The sequence below is a fragment of the Aethalodelphis obliquidens genome, unplaced genomic scaffold (assembly GCF_003676395.1).
Source record: "Aethalodelphis obliquidens isolate GAN/ISIS:26980383/991018 unplaced genomic scaffold, ASM367639v1 scaffold75, whole genome shotgun sequence".
Classification (NCBI taxonomy): domain Eukaryota; kingdom Metazoa; phylum Chordata; class Mammalia; order Artiodactyla; family Delphinidae; genus Aethalodelphis; species Aethalodelphis obliquidens.
In genome coordinates, this window is record NW_020838019.1 from 1,291,687 (window position 1) to 1,312,247 (window position 20,561).

Genomic DNA, 20,561 nt, shown 5'->3' on the forward strand with positions numbered 1-20,561 from the left:
GGGAACTTCATAAGAATACAATCTTACCTCAGGAAACAAGAAAAATCTCAAATAAACAACCTAACTTTACACCTAAAGCAACTAGAGAAACAAGAACAAAATCCAAAGCTAGCAAAACGAAAGAAATCATAAAGATCAGAGCGGAAATAAATGAAATAGAAATGAAGAAAACAATAGAAAAGATCAATGAAACTAAAAGCTGGTTCTTTGAAAAGATAAACAAAATTGATAAAATTTTAGCCAGACTCATCAAGAAAAATAGGGAGAGGACTCAAACCAATAAAATTAGAAATCAATAAGGAGAAGTTACAATGGACACCACAGAAATACTAAGGAGCATAAGAGACTATATGCCAATAAAATGGACAACCTTGAAGAAATGTACAAATTCTTAGAAAGGTACATTCTCCCAAGACCGAACCAGGAAGAAACACAAAACATGAACAGACCAATCACAAATACTGAAACTGAAACTGTGATTAAAAAACTCCCAACAAGCAAAAGTCCAGGACCAGATGGCTTCACAGACAAATCCTATCAAACATTTAGAGAAGACTTAACACCTATCCTTCTCAAACTCTTCCAAAAAATTGCAGAGGAAGGAACACTCCCAAACTCATTGTATGAGGCCACCATCATCATGATACCAAAACCAGAGAAAGACATCACAAAAAAAGAAAATTACAAGCCAATATCACTGATGAACACTGATGCAAAAATCCTCAAAAAAATACTAGCAAACAGAATCCAACAGTACATGAAAAGGATCATATACCATGATCAAGTGGGATTTACCTCAGGGATGCAAGGATTATTAAATATAGGCAAATCAATCAATGTGATACACCATATTAACAAAGTGAAGAATAAAAATCATAATAACATCTCAATAGAGGCAGAAAAAGCTTCTGACAAAATTCAACACCCATTTGTGATAAAAACTCTTCAGAAAGTGGGCACAGAGGGAACCTACCTCAACATAATAAAGGCCATATATGACAAACCTACAGCAAACCTCAAACTCAACGGTGAAAAGCTGAAAGCATTTCCTCTAAGATCAGGAACAAGACAAGGATGTCCACTGTCACCACTTTTATTCAATATAGTTTTGTAAGGCCTAGCCATGGCAATCAGAGAAAAAAAAGAAATAAAAGGAATCCAAATTGGAAAAGAAGAATAATATAAAACTGTCACTGTTTGCAGATGACATGGTACTATACACAGAAAATCCTAAAGATGCTACCAGAAAACTACTAGAGTTCATCAATGAATTTGATAAAGTTGCAGGATATAAAATTAATATACATAAATCTGTTGCATTTCTATATACTAACAATGAAAGGTCAGAAAGAGGAATTAAAGAAACAATCTTATTTCCTATCACACACACAAAAAAAACAAAAACCTAGGAATAAACCTACCTAAGGAGACAAAGGACCTATACTCTGAAAACTGTAAGACGCTGATGAAAGAAACTGAACATGACAAACAGATGGAGAGATCCACCATGTTCTTGGATTGGAAGAATCAACATTGTTAAAATGACTATACTACCCAAGGCAGTCTATATATTCAACGCAATCTCTATCAAATTACCAATGCCATTTTTCATAAAACTAGAATAAAAAATCTTAAAATATGTGTGGAGACACAAAAGACCCTGAATAGCCAAAGTAATATTGGGAAAGAAAAATGGAGCTGGAGGAATCATGCTCCTTGTGTTCAGACTACACTACAAAGCTACAGTCATCAAAACAGTAATGGTACTGGCACAAAAACAGAAATGTATATCAGTGGAACAGGACAGAAACCCCAGAGATAAACCTACACAACCAGGGTCAATTAATGTATGAGAAAGGAGGCAAAACTATACAGTGGGGAAAGACAGTCTCTTCAGTAGATGGTTCTGGAAAACTGGACAGCTACATGTGAAAGAATATAATTAGAATATTCTTTAACACCATACACAAAAATAAACTCAAAATGGATTAAAGTCCTAAATTTAAGACCAGATACTATAAAATTCTTAGAGGAAAACACAGGCAGAACCCTCTTTCACAGAAGTTGCAGCAATGTATTTTTTGATCTGTCTCATAGGGTAATGGAAATAAAAACAAAAATAAACAATTGGGACCTAATTAAACTGAAAAGCTTCAGCACAGCAAAGGAAACCATAAACAAAATGAAAAGACAACCCACAGAATGGGAGAAAATATTTGCGATCAACAAGGGATTAATCTCCAAAATTTACAAACAGCTCATGCGGCTCAATATCAAAAAGCAAACAACCCAATAAAAAATGGGCACAAGAGTTAAGTAGACATCAAACAAGACATACAGATGGCCAAGAGGCACATGAAAAGATGCTCAAAATCGCTAATTATTAGAGAAATGCAAATCAAAACTACAATGAGATACTACCTCACACCAGTCAGAATGGCCATTAACAAAAAAAATCTACAAACAATAAATGTTGGACAGGGTGTGGAAAAAAGGGAACCCTCCCACACTGTTGGTGGGAATGTAAATTGGTATAGCCACTATGGAGAACAGTATGAATGTTCCTTAAAAAACTAAAATTCAAGCTACCATATGATCCAGCAATCCCACGCCTGGGCATATATCTGGAGAAAAACATGGTTTGAAAGTATACATGAAAAAAAAAAAAAAAAGAAAGTATACATGCATCCCAAAGTTCACTGCAGCGCTGTTTACAATAGCCAAGACATGGAAGAAAACTAAATGTCCATCAACAGAGGAATGGATAAAAAAGATGTGGTACATATATAATGGAGTATTACTCAGCCATTAAAAAGAACGAAATAATGCCATTTGTGGCAACATGGATGGACCTGGAGATTATCATACTGAGTGAAGTAAGTCAGACAGAGAAAGACAAATATCATATGATATCATGTACATGCAGAATCTAAAAAAAAAAAAGATATAAATGAACTTATTTACAAAACAGAAGCAGACTCACAGACGTAGAGAACAAACTTATGGTTACCGGGTGGGGAGGAGGGATAGATTGGGAGTTTGGGATTGACATGAACACAGTGCTATATTTAAAACAGATAACCAACAAGGACCTGCTCTATAGCACAGGGAACTCTGCTCAATATTCTGTAATAACCTAAATGGGAAAATAATTTGAAAAAGAATAGACACATGTATATGTGTAACTGAATCAATCTGCTGTACACCTGAAACTAAGAAAACATTGTTAATCAACTATATTATAATATAAAATTAAAATTAAAAAGAATTAAAGTTAGGCTAATAATAGCTACTTAGTAGAGGAAAAAAACCTCTGATTTATAGAATTTGTGGTAAAGTAATTAGGATATGAGTCAAGTTTTTATTACCTTTGTTTCAAATATAATTTATGTGATTATAAGTTATATAACTTAATATTTAATCCTATTAAGCTTATTTCTGAAAATTTAGCAATCAGCTCTCAGGAGCTGGGACAGGCTGGCTCTAGAACACCACTGTAGCTACTCCTGAGTTTTAGTTAGAACTGAATAAAGTAATGTATGAGGGAGAGCTTGCATTTGTTAAAAATCTATCCATACAAACCTCAAGGTCATCATTATTTTGAGATGTTTTAAAGCAAGTAAGAAAAGCAAAAGTTATAGCTCCTGCCTTATTTGTGTTGGAATTTACAACGTACCTCTAAAGAGAAAATAACAAGTTAATGAACAATGAGTTAAACTTCCCTACGTGATATAGAGAAAAGGCTTTCTGACCATAAAAATGGAAGAAGATTTTAACCTTTTCTTCACTCATGGTCTAAAACGTTTATCAATTTGGTGTTTCTTTTTTGTAACTTTACTATTTAAAAATGCTTCTCTCTATAGATAGAAGGACCAACTATTAAACTTCTAGAAGATTCCTTTAAGTTATGAGACAGTTTTTTCTGTAATATTGGACTCCTTTGTATTTGGTAATAAGAGGTACGGTGAAAAAGACTTAACTACACTAACATTTCAAAAAGTGACATCTTTTTCATGGTCACAGAAGGTATCCCATGTTGTTGAACTCTCTATATTTGTTAGTTTGTGCCTCATATATTGTTTACCAAAGTGGAAAAATGAATATAAAGTAGATGATTCTTAAAAAAAAATAAATATAAGAGCTAAAATTATAAAACTCTTAGTAGAAAACATAAGGGAAAACCTTTATGACTTTGGATTTGGTAACAGATTTTTACATATAAAAATAAAAACAGAAGGAAGCAAAGAAAAAACAGGTAAATTGGACTTTATCAAAATTAAAATATCTTATGCATCAAAAGACATTATCAAGAAGTGAAAAGTCAACCTACAGAATGGGAGAAAATATTTGCAAATCATATATATTTAAATATACATGTTTAAATATCCATGTCAAGGATTTAACATCCAGAATACATAATGAACTCCAACAATTCAACAATAAAGAGAGAGACAACCCAATTAAAAAATGAGCAAAGGACTTGAAGAGACATTTCTCCAAAGAAGGTATACAAATGGCCTAAAAGCACATGAAAAAATGCTCAAAATCATTAGTCATTAGAGAAATGCCAATGAAAATCACAATGAAATACTACTTCACATAATCTAGGAATGTAGTAATAGTAATAATAATAATGATAAAAAAGAAAAATAAATGTTGGTGATCATGTGGAGAAATTGGAACCTCTGTGCATTGCTGATAGGAATGTAAAATGGTGCTGCTGCTATGGAAAAGTTTATGGTTCCCCAAAAAGTTGACCCAGCAATTTCAGTTTCAGGTATACACTTAAAAGAATGGAAAGCAGGGACTCAAAACAGATACTTGTATGCCAATCTTCATTTTGGCATTATTCAGGATAGCTAAAAGGTGAAAAAAACTAGAGTTTATCAACAGATGAATGGATAATCAAAAAGGAAATTAATTTATTTTGATACCTGCTAGAACCTGGATGAACCTTGAAAACATTATGCTAAGCGAAATAAATGAGACACAAAGGGACAAATATTGTATGACTCCACTTACAGGAAGTATCTAGAATATGCAAATTCATTGAGACAGAAAGCAGATTAGAGGTTATCAAGGGCTGGGGCGGGGGAGGAATGAGGAATAACTGCTTAATAATTACAGAGTTTCTGTTTGGGGTTATCAAAAGTTTTGCAAATAAATAGTGGAGATGGCGCCACAACAGTGTGAATGTAATTTATACAACTGAACTGTACATTTAAAACTGGTTAATGTGGCAAATTGTATGTTTATATAGATTTTACCACAATTTAAAAAAAGCCTATTAGTGGTTGTGTGGTGCAGGGTTGTCTAGGAGAATACACATGGGCATGAGGGAACTTTGTGGGTTAATGAGAGTATTCTAAAACTGGGACTGTGGTCATGGTTACACAACTATCACAGTCTATTAAAGCTTGCACTCTACTCTTAAAATGGGAGCCTTTCATTATGCAAACTATACCTTGATAAAATTGTTAAAAATTTTAAAGTATTTAAGCAGACTCCTTTCAAAGGAATTATTCATTAAACATTTATCAAGCACTTACTATGTGCTAACCAATATTCTAGACACTGAAATATAAATGTGGAACATCATGCTCTCCGTCTCCAAGGAACCCCTAGGTAAGGAGGGAAATAGAAGTAAAAAAAATATATAGTTGCACCAGAGTATGGCAAATCCTAAAATACAGTAGGTGCAGCAGGAGCAAGTCACTCTAACTTGACACTCCATCTGACATAATCATCTAATCAATCATATAAACAGTTTATTTATCCATCCGGTAAACACTTTCAGGGAGACTACTATGCATGAGGTACTGTGATTAATGTTTTAAAAATAACTATTAATTAAAACCTGAAAGATGATTATGCATTAGGTGGGTGAAAAGAGGTGGAAGGGGATTCTAGGCAAAGGGAATCTCACATACTAAGGCCTGGAAGTGAAACAAAAAAAGGAGTATGATATATTTAGAGAACTGTACATAGATCAGTGTGTCTGTGAAGTCTTGTTATAGATAAGCAAAAAGAGGCCAGATCTAAAAGGGTCTGTGTACCACAGCAAAGACTGGACCTTATCATAAGGACAGCTATTAAAGGATTTTAGTATTGCAGATTCATTTTGTGTAGAAGCGGCACTACGGAGTGAAGAATGGTTTGGAGAGGCATATGAATAGTCAGAAGGTCAGTAATCTCTCAGTAAGCTAGGGAAGAGATGAGTTAAAGAAGCAACCCTGGGAAAGGACAGTTTAAATTTTATTATGGCTGTGTTGGGTCTTCATTTCTGGGCGAGGGCTTTCTCTAGTTGTGGCAAGCGGGGGCCACTCTTCATTGCGGTGCGCGGGCCTCTCACTATCGCGTCCTCTCTTGTTGCGGAGCACAGGCTCCAGACGCGCAGGCTCAGTAACTGTGGCTCACAGGCCCAGTTGCTCCGCGGCACGTGGGATCTTCCCAGACCAGGGCTCGAACCCATGTCCCCTGCATCGGCAGGCAGATTCTCAACTACTGCGCCACCAGGGAAGCCCCTGAGAAAGGACAGTTTAAAGAGATATGAATGAGGTTAAGACTCCATGGGTTTTGGTGGTTTGATGAGTACAAGGCAGTGCAGAGGAAGAAGAATTTTAGGTAGATGTTCTGGGAGCAGCAGAGGGGAAAGAAGAACTCTAAAGGAGGATTTTGAACTCCTCTCTATCTTTTGAAGAATGTATTGAATAAAGAGGATATTAAACTATAAGTGGTCTAAAATATTGTTATTATTATTGCAGCTCACGTTTATTCAGCATGTAATGTGAAGGCACTAAAGCACCTACAATACCATTTTATGTTTACGACAACCTCGTTATAACCTCATATTATATATGAGGAAATAGATGGATAAAGAGTTTGAATGACTTACCCAGAACTGAAATTTGAATCTAAGTCTGTGTGGATCTAAAGCCTATGACAAATCTTTAATAGCAAAACAGTACTAACTGCTATAGGGATTTGTAATAGATTTAAAATAAAAATTTACTTACTCTATAAGCCCTCAACTACTTTTATTGAGTTGGTGACTGATTTCAAACAGTGTTGTTGTTTTTTAACCATCTATTAAATTCCTTTTCTCTGCTGCCTTAACATTTCATCATGAAATATTCCACTTTTAAAACTGGCAGCTTATTTTGAAAAGATTATAAGAAATATGAGATGTAGGAGACTTAACTGACATCCTTAACCCATGCCAGATATAAGCAGATCTTTCTACTACTTCAAAGGACAATAGAAATCATCTGTATGAGGCAAAAAAAATCTTGATTTAAAAAATATGAACTAGGAGAGGACATAAAGAATTTTTATACATTTATTAATGAACGTTTAAGAAAAAATGTGTTTAAATAAATTTAGAGAGATCCCGGTCTCAAATGATGAGTCACAATTTAGAAGTAAGTTACAGTTTAAAAAACTGACTGAAAAATACAGATATGTGGCTGCAAAACGGTAAACATCTGGAGTAAGGGGAAAAATCAAAATCAAAGAGAAATCAAGGAGCTTATTCCTAGGAAATGACCTCCCAAAGTATTCAGAAACTTTACAATAGAATGACTTCATCCTAATAAAAACTATAATTTTTTTTTTACTTGATAAAGAGCTTTTCTGAAAAGCTGTCTTAATGCAAGAGATATTATTATATAGTGAATTTTGTATCGAAATGACCAATGCTTGGTTTTGATTTTTTCTGGAATCCATAAGCATTATATATTCTAGAATTATTGATATATATAATCAAATTTTTGACATGGATAATGAATTAGAAAATGGTCAGATAGTATAAAAATTCTAAAAACAATTAGGGAAACACCATCATAAAATGCAGGGAGCAGAAAGAAAAGATTCACCATCAACATATTATTTGGTTTTAAAAAACCAAAACAATGCTGACCAGGAGGTCACTGTTGGAGACCATTAAGGGATGCTCACACAGTTTAAGAACTAATGCAGAAGAAGGGGTGTCTCACAGCTTGTGAGACAGAGCCAAGGATCACTTCCTAGCTCTACTACTTCTTAGTTTTGTACCCCTGGGCAAGTTTCTTAACATCTGAACCCCTGTTACCACATCTGTATAACGAGGATAAATAATATTGCTCACCTCAGAGAGGTTTGGGAGGATTAACTGAGATAAATGTAAAACACATTCTGTAAAAGAGTTCTGCCAAATAGTAAGAACAGTTAAGTATTATGAAAAAGAGATAAACAAGTATTTGAAAAATACCAAACTCCTGGACTTCCCTGGTGGTGCAGTGGTTAAGAATCTGCCTGCCAATGCAGGGGACACGGGTTCGATCCCTGGTCTTCGAAGATCCCACGTGCTGTGGAGCAACTAAGCCCATGCACCACAACTACTGTGCTTGTGCTCTAGAGACCGCAAGCCACAAATACTGAGCCTGTGTGCCACAACTACTGAAAGCCTGAGCACCCTAGAGCCCACGTGCCGCAACTACTGAGCCTGCATGCTGCAACTTACTGAAGCCCGCGCGCCTACAGCCCGTGCCCTCCAACAAGAGAAGCCACCGCAATGAGAAGCCCGTGTACTGCAACGAAGAGTAGCTCCTGTTTGCCTCAACTAGAGAAAGCCCGCGCGCAGCAACAAAGACCCAATAGAGCCAAAACAATGATAATAATAACAGTAAAATAAAATAAACAAAAAAAGAAAAATACCAAACTCCTAAATCCTTAAACTCTTAAATCCTTTGTCACTGATTACAAAACTTTGAAACTTTTCTACTGACTAAATTAAGAATACATTAGTTATTTGGGGTATAATGATAGGCAGGGGCAGGTTAGGTACAGATAATGTCCGTTTGTCTCAAGGTGTAACAGAGAATAAAAGGGTACTGACTTGCTAATGTGGAACAGAACAGGAAAATGGAATTGCTTTGTGAGAGCCGCTAAGGGAATGGATTGTTGTGGACAAGGGATATAGCAAAGGGTACTTTCATCCATCCATCCACTACCTATCTATCCGCCCAACCCATAGTGGGTGAAGGATAAGCACAGAGAGCTGTATACATACCTATATCCAGAAGCACACCTCTGCTTTTGCTTAACAATGGATGGGGCATTTAAACTGAATGAAAATGCAGAGTTGCAAAGAAAATGGGGTTGAAATGGAAGCCTGAGTTACTTGAAAATGGTGTAGGACATTTAGAAAGGGGATCTTCATAAATTATTCTCAGGCTCTGAGAGTATATTATTCTAATACTGCTCTGACTGATAGCAGGGAATTCCCCTCAGGTATAATATAGTAGAGAGGAATAAATTTCACTGTCTTTTAGTCTTTCCCAGGCTGCATGTAACTGGAAGGTCTAAGAATAGGCAAGATCCTGCAATAATCACTTTCCTAGTACTGTGGCAATCAACCAACAAAGAGATAAATGTATGGTGAAGTTCACAGGTCAGTTACATGGATTGCTCCAGTTATCATAGATCCATTCTATTAATTAGGGCAGGCTTAGAGAGACAAGTGTCCCAATTAGCTGCAGGTTGTTTTAGATAAAGTATTAAAAATATCACCTGTTAAATACAAAACAGCAATGTGATAATGTAAAATATAACATTATCCTATAAACTCTTTAAGTACTTTAAATTTAATATTCAAAGAAATAATTATATACTCATAATACCATGCACCTTAAAAAAAATTAAAAGAACAATGTAGCCTTGAGAATACAGTAAGTCAGAGAGATAGCTGTACTAAAAAAACCCTCTTACCTAGAAAGGCAATACTCTACCATATACAAACTTATACATAAAGACTTCATGGATTTAGGATCCTAGTTTTTCCTCATATTTGTAATCTTAAACAAAAGTTGTACAGCCTGATAGTCTTTAAATGCTGAGTATGTATAAAATCAAGACTCTGAAGTAGCAATTTTATAATTTGTATATAAATTACCATTTCCCATCAAAAAGCATTCAAGATATTTATCAAAATCACATCTGGCATCTGTGACTCACCAAGAGAGATGCCTCACAGTCTTTGCTAGAAGTAAAACTCAGGGACTAATCACTTTTGCTATGGCAACCGTTGCAGTGTGATCGCCAAAGTGACATGGAATGGAAAGAAAATACTAACAAACTAGACATATATTAGAAGAATATTCTAAGACTGTCTACTCACTTCCCGTGAATTATGGCAATGTGTGCATATAAAATATTTCGGTTTCACCCCAAATTTAGAATAGTATGGTCTTTCTTTGGTGGCACAGGGGCAGGTCAGCCTGCCAGGTTAGAAAGAACTATTTAAATTGGTTGCTGTTTCTTTGATCTTTCAGTACAAACTGACACTAGAAAGATCCAAAAGGATATTCAGAATCTGTGCAAATACAATGGTCTGTTTAAACGTTAAATAATATAAATTCTATAGCTAACGTATGTTGTCAGAATTCAGGAATTAGAAAAATGGAAATAGGAAACTAACAATTAAAATTTATAAGGACCTAGGATGTCTCCTACTGAAATCAGCATCCATCTATTTTAGAGATTAAGAACAATTTTTAGTTCAATCACTTAACTTTAATCAAAATGGGCAGAAGTAATGTTAGATCAGTTCTCATCATGTGAATGACACTAAGAAGCTTGGGTTTAGGATAATGGCTGAAGATATTTAAGACATGTCCTAAATTTGGGCTCAATTCTTAAAAACCAATTGGTTTAATCAATTAATACATTTTAAAATTAAATTATTCATTCAAAATTATTCACTATTTACAATGTGACTGGCACTGCTTCAAGGCATGAGATATAGCAGTGAAGAAAACACACCAATGGAGTACATGAGTGAAAACACAGTATATCAGATAGTGACAAATGCTACGGAGAAAAGTAAAGAGGGAAAGGGGCCAGGAGTGCTGGGGGCAGGGGTTACAATTTTAAATAGAGTGGTCAAGGAGGGCCTCTTGGAGAAGATGACATTTTAGCAAGACTATAAGGTAGTGAGGGAGTGAGCCATGGGAATATCTGGAGTAAGAGCATTCCATGCAGAAGAAAAAGCCCTTAGGGCGACAGTGCCTGGCCTGTTTGAAGAACAGCAAAGAGACCACTGTGGCTGGAATAATTTACATTTGTAGTGTTAGGAAGAAAGGTGGGATACTTTGAGCAGGTACTCCTTTATTTATCCATTATCCATTTTCTAAAAGGTATTTAAACAAGGATATGCTGATATCCAACTCTATGTCTCTTCAGAGTTTGTATCTTGCACTTGTATAACATTTTAGTGTCCAATAGATATCTCAAACTTAATAGGTCCAAAATATTGTGGGATTAATTACATATCCTCTTAAGTCTCCTTGAAGCTCCCAATTATCTAGAAAAACCCCCAAATTCCTTACCTTGGTTCTCAAGTCCCTGAAGACTTGGCCAAGTGCCATCCTTCTTTTTGTACTTTGAACATTCATTTAGGTGTTATCTCTGCTTGAAACAGTCTTCCAAGATCTTCCTGTGACTTCATTCAACTCGAAGGTGAAATATGACCTCCAATCAGCTACAGAAAATAGGCCTTCTCACTTCCTCTTACAGTACTTTTATCTGCTCAAAGCTCTTAACACTTTCTAAAAATACCTAATTTACTTCTTGTTGTTTTCCCTTCCTCAACAGAGTTTAAACTCCATGAGAGCAAGGTTCTTGTATGCTTCATTCATGGCTACATGCCAAGCATCCAGAATCGTCTAAATAGTAGGCGCTGAAAACAAGTATTTCTTGAATAGGTTAATGAACATCTTGTACATCTTCCAGTACAAAAGAGGAAGAAAACTGAATGGGAGAAAAACTGATCACTCCACAATTTTAAAGAATAGAATAAACTATTTGAACTGATATGTCTGTACCATAAAATTCATGGTATTTTATGAATTATATTTCAAAGTATCATATTTCAAATTCCTTGAATCCAGCACTTACATCCAGTTGTCCATATTCCATATATTAAAGTATTTTGTATTTATATTTACTTAATAATTTCTGACTGGTGATGAAGGTGCTATATTAGTACATTTAAGAGAGACTATCTGAAAATTTTATCTTATTGACTAATGTCAACTGGAATTCAGTGTCCCTTTTAATGAAAAAATAAATAAGGCTACTTAACAAGAGAACAACCAATTTTCAACTATAGGAAACAAACGAACAAACAAAAGTCCACTATTAAGTCTTTGGAATGAAAAGCAGTCTTAAATGACTCAAAAAAATGAGACCAAGCCCAGAAAGCATAATACTTAGAACTCCCCCCTATACAGCCACTTTTGTAATATAATGATCTGTCTATTTGAAGGTATTTGATCTTTAAAATACTTACATATAAGAGAATGTGAGTGGGGTACTTTCACACCCCATTTACACCAATGGACAGATCATCCAGACAGAAAATTAATAAGGAAACACAAGCCTTAAATGACGCATTAGACCAGATAGACTTAATTGATAGTTATAGGACATTCCATCCAAAAGCAGCAGAATACACTTTCTTCTCAAGTGCATACAGAACATTCTTCAGGATAGATCACATCTTGGGTCACAAATAAAGCCTCGGTAAATTTAAGAAAATTGAAATCATATCAAGCATCTTTTCTGACCACACTACTGGATTAGAAATCAATTACAGGAAAAAAACTAAAAATCACAAACACACGGAGGTTAAACAATATAAATAAATAAATAACCAATGGTTCACTGAAGAAATCAAAGAAGAAATAAAAAACAAACCTACAGACAAATGACAACAAAAACACGATGATCCAAAAGCTATGGATGCAGCAAAAGCAGTTATAATAGCGAAGTTTAAAGCAATATAATCTTGCCTCAAGAAACAAGAAAAATCTCAAATAAACAACCTAAGCTTACACCTAAAGGAACTAGAGAAAGGAGAACAAAACAAACCCAAAGTTAGTAGATGGAAAGAAACCATAAAAATCAGAGCAGAAATAAAAGAAATAGAAATGAAGAAAACAAGAGCAAAAATCAATGAAACTAAAAGCTGGTTCTTTGAGAAGAGAAACAAAATTGATAAACCTTTAGCCAGACTCATCAAGAAAAAAAGGGAGAGGATTCAAGTCAATAAAATCAGAAATGAAAAAGGAGAAAAAACAACTGACATCACAGAAATACAAAGGATCATAAGAGACTACTACAAGCAACTGTATGCAAATAAAATGGACAACCTCCAAGAAATGGACAAATTCTTAAAAGGTATAACCGTCCAAGACTGAACCAGGAAGAAATAGAAAATATAAACAGACCAATCAGAAGTACTGAAATTGAAACTGCAATTAAAAATCTTCTAACAAACAAAAGTCCAGGACTAGGTGGCTTCACAGATGAATTCTATCAAACATTCAGAGAAGAGTTAACACCTATACTTCTCAAACTCTTCCAGAAAATTGCAGAAGAAGGAATACTCCCAAGCTCATTCTACGAATCCACAATCACCATGATACCAAAACCAGAAAAAGATATAACAAAAAAAGAAAATTACAGACCAATATCACTGATGTACACAGACACAAATATCCTCAAGGATATACTAGCAAACAGAATCCAACAACATATTAAAAGGATCATACACCATGATAAAGTGGGATTTTATCCCAGGGATGCAAGCATTCCTCAATATACACAAATCAATCAATATGATACACCATGTTAACAAATTAAACAATAAGAACCATATGATCATCTCAATAGATAATGAAAAAGCTTTTGACAAAATTCAATACCCATTTATAATAAAACCTCTCCAGAAAGTGGGCACAGAGGGAACCTACCTCAACATAATAAAGGCCATATATGACAAATCAACAGCAAACATCATTCTCAATGGTGAAAAACTGAAAGCACTTCCTCTAAGGTCAGGAAGAAGACAAGAATGTCCACTCTAACCACTATTATTCAACATAATTTTGGAAGTCCTAGCCATGGCAATCAGAGAAGAAAAAGAAATAAAAGGAATACAAATTGGAAAAGAAGAAGTAAAACTGTCACTGTAAAACTGTCACTGTTGGCAGATGAGATGATAATATGCACAGAGAATCCTAAAGATGCTACCAGAAAACTGCTAGAGCTAATTAATGAATCTGGTAAAGTTGCAGGATATAAAATTAATACACAGAAATATGTTGCATTCCTATAGACTAACAACAAAAGATCAGAAAGAGAAATTAAGGAATCAATCCCATTTACCATCGCGTTAAAAAGAATAAAGTACCTAGGAATAAACCTACTTAGGAGGCAAAAGACCTGTACTCAGAAAACTATAAGGTACCAATGAAAGAAGTAAAAGATGACACAAACAGATGGAGAGATATACCATGTTCTTGGATTGGAGGATTGAATATTGTGAAAATGACTGTACTACCCAAAGCAATCTACAGATTCAATGCAATGCCTATCAAGTTACCAATATCACTTTTCACAGAATTGGAACAAAAATTTTTACAATTTGTATGGAAACACAAAAGACACCAAACAGTCACAGCAATCTTGAGAAAGAAAAATGGAGCTGGAGGAATCAGGCTCCCCGACTTCAGATTATATACTATAAAGCTACAGTCATCAAAACAGTGTGGTACTGGCACAAAAACAGAAATATAGATCAATGGAGCAGGATAGAAACCCCAGATATAAACCCACGCACCTATGGTCACCTAATCTATGACAGAGGCAAGAATATACAATGGAGAAAAGACAGTCTCTTCAATAAGTGGTGTCGGGAAATATGGACACCTACATGTAAAAAAATGAAATTAGAATACTCCCTTACACCATACACAAAAATAAACTCAAAATGGATTAAAGACCTAAATGTAAGGCCAGACACTATGAAACTTTTAAAGGAAAACATAGGCAGAACACTCTTTGACATAAATCGCAGCAAGGTCTCTATTGATCCACCTCCTAGAGTAATGAAAATAAAAACAAAAATTAAAACATGGATCTAATTAAAAAAATAAAAAATGAATCTAATTAAAAATAAAAACAAAAATAAAAAAATGGATCTAATTAAAAATTAAAAAATGGATCTAATTTCTTTTTCCACAGCAAAGGAAACCATAAACAAAACAAAAAGACAACCCTCAGAATGAGAGAAAGTATTTGCAAACAAAGCAACCAAAAAGAGATTAATCTCCAAAATATACAAAAAGCTCATGCAGCTCAATATCAAGGAAACAAACAATCCAATCAAAAAATGGGCAAAAGATCTAAATAGACATTTCTCCAAAGAAGACATACAGATGGCCAAAAAGCACATGAAAAGATGGTCAACATCACTAATTATTAGAGAAATTCAAATCAAAACTACAGTGAAGTATCACCTCACACTGTCAGAATGGCAATCATTAAAAAATTTACAAATAATAAATGATGGAGAGGGTGTGGAGAAAAGGGAACCCTCCTACGGTGTTGGTGGGAATGTAAATTCGTACAGCCACTATGGAGAACAGTATGGAGGTTCCTTAAAAAACTAAAAATAGAGCTACCATATGACCCTGCAATCCTACTCCTGGTATATATCTGGAGAAAAACATGGTCCAAAAGGACATGCACCCCAATGTTCACTGCAGCACTGTTTACAATACCCAAGACATGGAACCTAAATGTCCGTCGACAGAGGAATGGATAAAGAAGATGTGGTACATATATAAAATGGAATACTACTCAGCCATAAAAAAGGGAGGAAATAATGTCATTTGTAGCAACATGGATGGACTTAGAGATTGTCATACTGAGTGAAGTACGACAGACACAGAAAGACAAATATCATGTGATATCACTTATATGTGTAATCTAAAAAAACAGTACAAATGAACTTATTTACGAAACAGAAGTAGAGTCACACATGTAGAAAACAAACTTATGGTTAGCAGATAAGGGGGGAAGGATAAATTGGGAGATTGGGATTGACATATACACACTACTCTATATAAATAGATAACTAATAAGAACCTACTGTACAGCACAAGGAACTGTACCCAATACTCTGTAATGGCCTATATGGGAAAAGAATCTAGAAAAAGAGTGGATATATGTATATGTAAAACTGATTCACTTTTCTGTATACCTGAATCTAACACAACATTTTAAATCAACTATACTCCAATAAAAATTAAAAAAAAAACAATAGAAGAGAATATGAACATTTAATTACCCATTAGCATTTAGGCTAAATATAAATTTTAAATTTCCATACATGGCTCATGTGATTTTCTTTTATTTCCAGATCAAAACTAACAAGAAGCAATTTTAATTCATCAAATTGTTACTGAATATACCCAACTGTAAAACAAGAGGAAGGAAAACTGCTGTTATTTTGAACTATTTCAGCTGTACCACAGTTAATTTGGAATTTTAATCTGAATTTTTATCAAGCAGCATAAAAACTTCATAAAATAACTTGCTTGTGGGGTTTTTCTCCCTTTAAACGTCATTTATTATCTACTGTACTAGGCCATTGGGATACTCAATTGAATAAGATTTGGTTTCAATCATAAGTGATACTATTTATGGGGTTCAATACTTTCCGATATGTTAGTAACTTTCACGGATGACAAAGTTTCCTATTTTCATTAACTCCTTTATCACTTATAGGATTATTTAGGCCTAATTTACAATTCCCAGGTTTCACCAACATGCCAGTATTCTTTCTTCACTTGAAGAATAAAGTGTGATCTCTTTATGATGATCTGATAAACAAGATTTAGATTGGGATATATAAATTTATGTATTTTATGAGATTTAAAATATGATTCAATCTACAGAAAATGCTGACGTTCTGTTAAGGTTTGTGTTCTCCCTTCAGTTTTGCAGCTTTTTATTGATTTCTATTACATCTGGCATTGCATACAAAATTAATGTTTTCTCTAAGTGTGGTTGTATATAACTTATTTTGATAGAAAAAAATGTACCTTATTTTTCTTGACTTTTATTTTGTTTTTTGCAGTACGCGGGCCTCTCACTGTTGTGGCCTCTCCCGTTGTGGAGCACAGGTTCCGGACGCGCAGGCTCAGTGGCCATGGTTCACGGGCCCAGCCGCTCCGCGGCATGTGGGATCTTCCCGGACTGGGGCACGAACCTGTGTCCCCTGCATGGGCAGGTGGACTCTCAACCACTGCACCACCAGGGAAGCCTGACTTTATGTCCTATGTAGTTTAACAGATACTACCTTATTTGCTGAAATTCTAAACACCTTGATATTCTAAGCCTACCTAGAAAAACACTCACCTTTAACATACAGTTTAAAAGAGTGATATAATAGGGTAAGGCACAACATGTTTTCTAGAAGATGACTGTTTAAGTATTAGAGGCATTTATGGGTTGCAGATCTCCCAAGTGTGAGGCCAGGGCCCAGCTAATAACCAACAGCAGCTACTACTTATTAGCTGATTTCTAAGGCTCAGGAAATGCTAAAGAGCTCTGTAAATGACACCTTTTTGGGCCACTAGTGCCCTGCTAAACTGTAAATCCAAAGGCCTTTTCGTGGTCATCCTTGTACATCACATTTTAATATCATCAATATTTTCTGACCACATTTTAGCACTCTTTTTTTCTCCCTCCTTATTCGTGTCAAACTCTATTCACACTCTCCTTCTTGGAGGGCTCATTCAGTTCTTGATCTCTTAGCTCTTGAAGGACTTTCAAACTTGCTTTGGTTTTATTACTAAACTTATGTTTCATAAATGTTCCAGCTTGTTGTCTTACTAGCATTGTTAAAGTAATGACTCTAAAGTATCTTAATATCCAAACCAGTTTTCTCTCCTGATTACCTATCTCTAGGAAAAATGGTAGATATGAAAAATGGTAGAGAAAAGAATGATTCTTCTAGTTATTCAGAGGCAAGTTGTTTTTTTTTTTTTTTTAATCCTTCTATTGTCAAACCAACCAGTACATTTACTGATTATTTCTTTGCAAAGTTTCTCCCAACTGTCCCTCCAATTATTGATGTAGTTAGCTCATGCTCACACCACCTCATGCCCGATCTGTCTCCTGATTGGTTTCCATCCTTAGGAGATCGAGTATTTCAAAACTGTTTAAATCTACCCTGTCTTTTTTTTTTTTTTTTAATTAGGGTATAGTTACTTTACAATGTTGTGTTAGTTTCTGCTGTACGATGAAGTAAATCAGCTATATGTATACATATATCCCCTCACTCTTGGACCTCCCTCCCACCACCCCCCATCCCATCCCATCTAGGTCACCACAGAGCACCAAGCTGAGCTCCCTGCGCTATACAGCAGGTTCTCACTAGCTATCTATTTTGCACACGGCAGTGCATATACGTCAATCCCAATTTCCCCATTCATCCCACCCCTGTGTCTACAGGTACGTTCCCTACGTCTGTGTCTCTATTCCTGCCCTGCAAATAGGTTCATCTGTACCATTTTTCTAGATTCCACCTACATGTGTTAATATTTTTTTTCTCTTTCTGACTTACTTCACTCTGTATGACAGACTCTGGTCCATCCATCTCAACAAATGACCCAATTTTGTTCCTTTTTATGGCTGAGTAATATTCCATTGTATATATGAACCACATCTTCTGAAATCCACCTCTCTTTTGATATGAAAATCTCAGGTATCTCAGAGATTCTAATAAACTCCCCCTGACTTCCTATTCCATGTCCCAGAAGCATTACCTTCTGCATATCCCATCAGACCAGAAGATTTTGTTTTACTTTCTGAAGTTAATTTAAAAAGGTACAGTTGGCCCTACATATCCATGGGTTCTGCATCCATTCAATCAACTGTAGAAGCCACAGAAATGGAGGGCTGACTGTACCATGTAATTTTCTACACTATAAGGGACTTGAATATCCTCGGATTTGGGTATCTGGCAGTAGCTGGTGGGAACTGGTGATGGTGGGGTGGTCCTAGAACCAATCCCCTGTGGATACCTAGGGACTACTACTGTATCTACAAAGCTGTAGGAGTTAAAGACTGTGTGTAAGTACATGACCTTCTCTGAAGGAGTTGTTCATGCAACTCAGAGGATAGGATAAATTATATATGAACTCAGAGGTAATACGACAGAAATATCTAAACACTAAGTACATACTTTGGTTTCTTTCTTGCCATAGTTGACTATTATCCTTCTATATTTTACTTTTTCATTACTAAATTAATCTAACCACATAGCAGAAAATTTGGAAAACAGGTAATAAGATAACCTATTTTCCGACTTTAACGCAACCATTATCATCATTTTGATATATTTTGCTCTAGTCTTATTTTTTTTTAATGATCATACTGTACAACATACTGTTCTGCTTTTTTCTCCTAACAGAATCTTCATAACTCCCATTTTATTGGCTGTGTAACATTTCATAGAGTTTTATTTAGGTGATTTCTGGGAAAGTATTTGTTTGTCTTATAAAGGGAATAAATAATGTTATCATAAGTCTGAATAATTATTTCCTTGTTTTATTAGCTAGAAGTTCCTGATTTGTTTGATTTCAAACCATCCTACCTCCCTTTCACTATACCAGCACAGCCTTCTTTAAGAGTAGGTTTTTTGATATCTTTTAAAAAATATTTTACATTAGAAACTAAAAACTTCATCATAGGTAAAAAACTTCTGTTCCTAGACAATGCAGGTGAGCTGGGAGCCATTTAAACATTCCTTTTTGGTACAGGAGTCTTCCTGTGAGCTATATCATTTATTCATGCATGTGCTTCAAGCATGTACTTTTTCTTAACCAAACAAATGGTGAATTTCTGATATCACTCTGACTTCCTGGCTGTCAGTCACTTCCCTTGCCTTGGTTCAAAAGGAGTGTGAGGGGTGGTGGATGGAGGGCAGGATGCAATTTACAGACATATTCAAATGTATAGGAAAATGCATATTTTTATATATTAATATTCATAACCTTATTCAATGCCATCTGTTTGGACTCATAAGCAGTCTTGTTTTTTGATAATACCCAGCTAAAAATACATCAAGTTTTAAAAAGACAGTGTGGGCTATTTCTTTAAAATTTACTGATCTATTAAAAAAGTTTACTGATATACTCACCTAAAGTTATTAAAAATAGGAGAGAAATAGTTATGTTTAATTGACTATATCCTATATTCTGCACATTGAAAAAATACAAACATGTAAATTAAATGTCTATGTGTATGGTTAGCACAATTAAAAAAAATCTTTAAGTAAAGCTACTAATAACTTTGTTACAAGCAAAGCACTTCATCATACAAAACACACAATAATAAAACAAATATCTTCAATTTGGAGGATCCTAACCAGGGGTTAAGGGAGGTCTGTGAGCCTCCTGAGAATTATATACTGCATATATACTTCTTTCCCTAGAGAGAGACTTGCAAAGGGATTTGTCATTAATCCAGCTAATCAAGTCCATAAGCAAATTAAAAGAAAAATTCATGTATCCTAACACTTGACTATTTGCATTAAAGACTATAAATCAGGCCCCAGAAATTTGCTCAAAATCAAAGTAATATTCAATGTAATAAAACTAAAATACTGTACAACAGAGATTCATGTTGAAATTTTCATCAAATAACACTATCAAACCTCCTGCTTT

General features: G+C 34.9%; 1 protein-coding gene across 3 annotated transcripts in view; it reads right to left on the reverse strand.

Moving 5' to 3' along the window:
* Positions 1-20,561, reverse strand: part of ITFG1 (integrin alpha FG-GAP repeat containing 1) — a 232,780-nt gene that overhangs the window by 135,542 nt on the left and 76,677 nt on the right. The gene's annotated exons all lie outside the window — the stretch shown is intronic.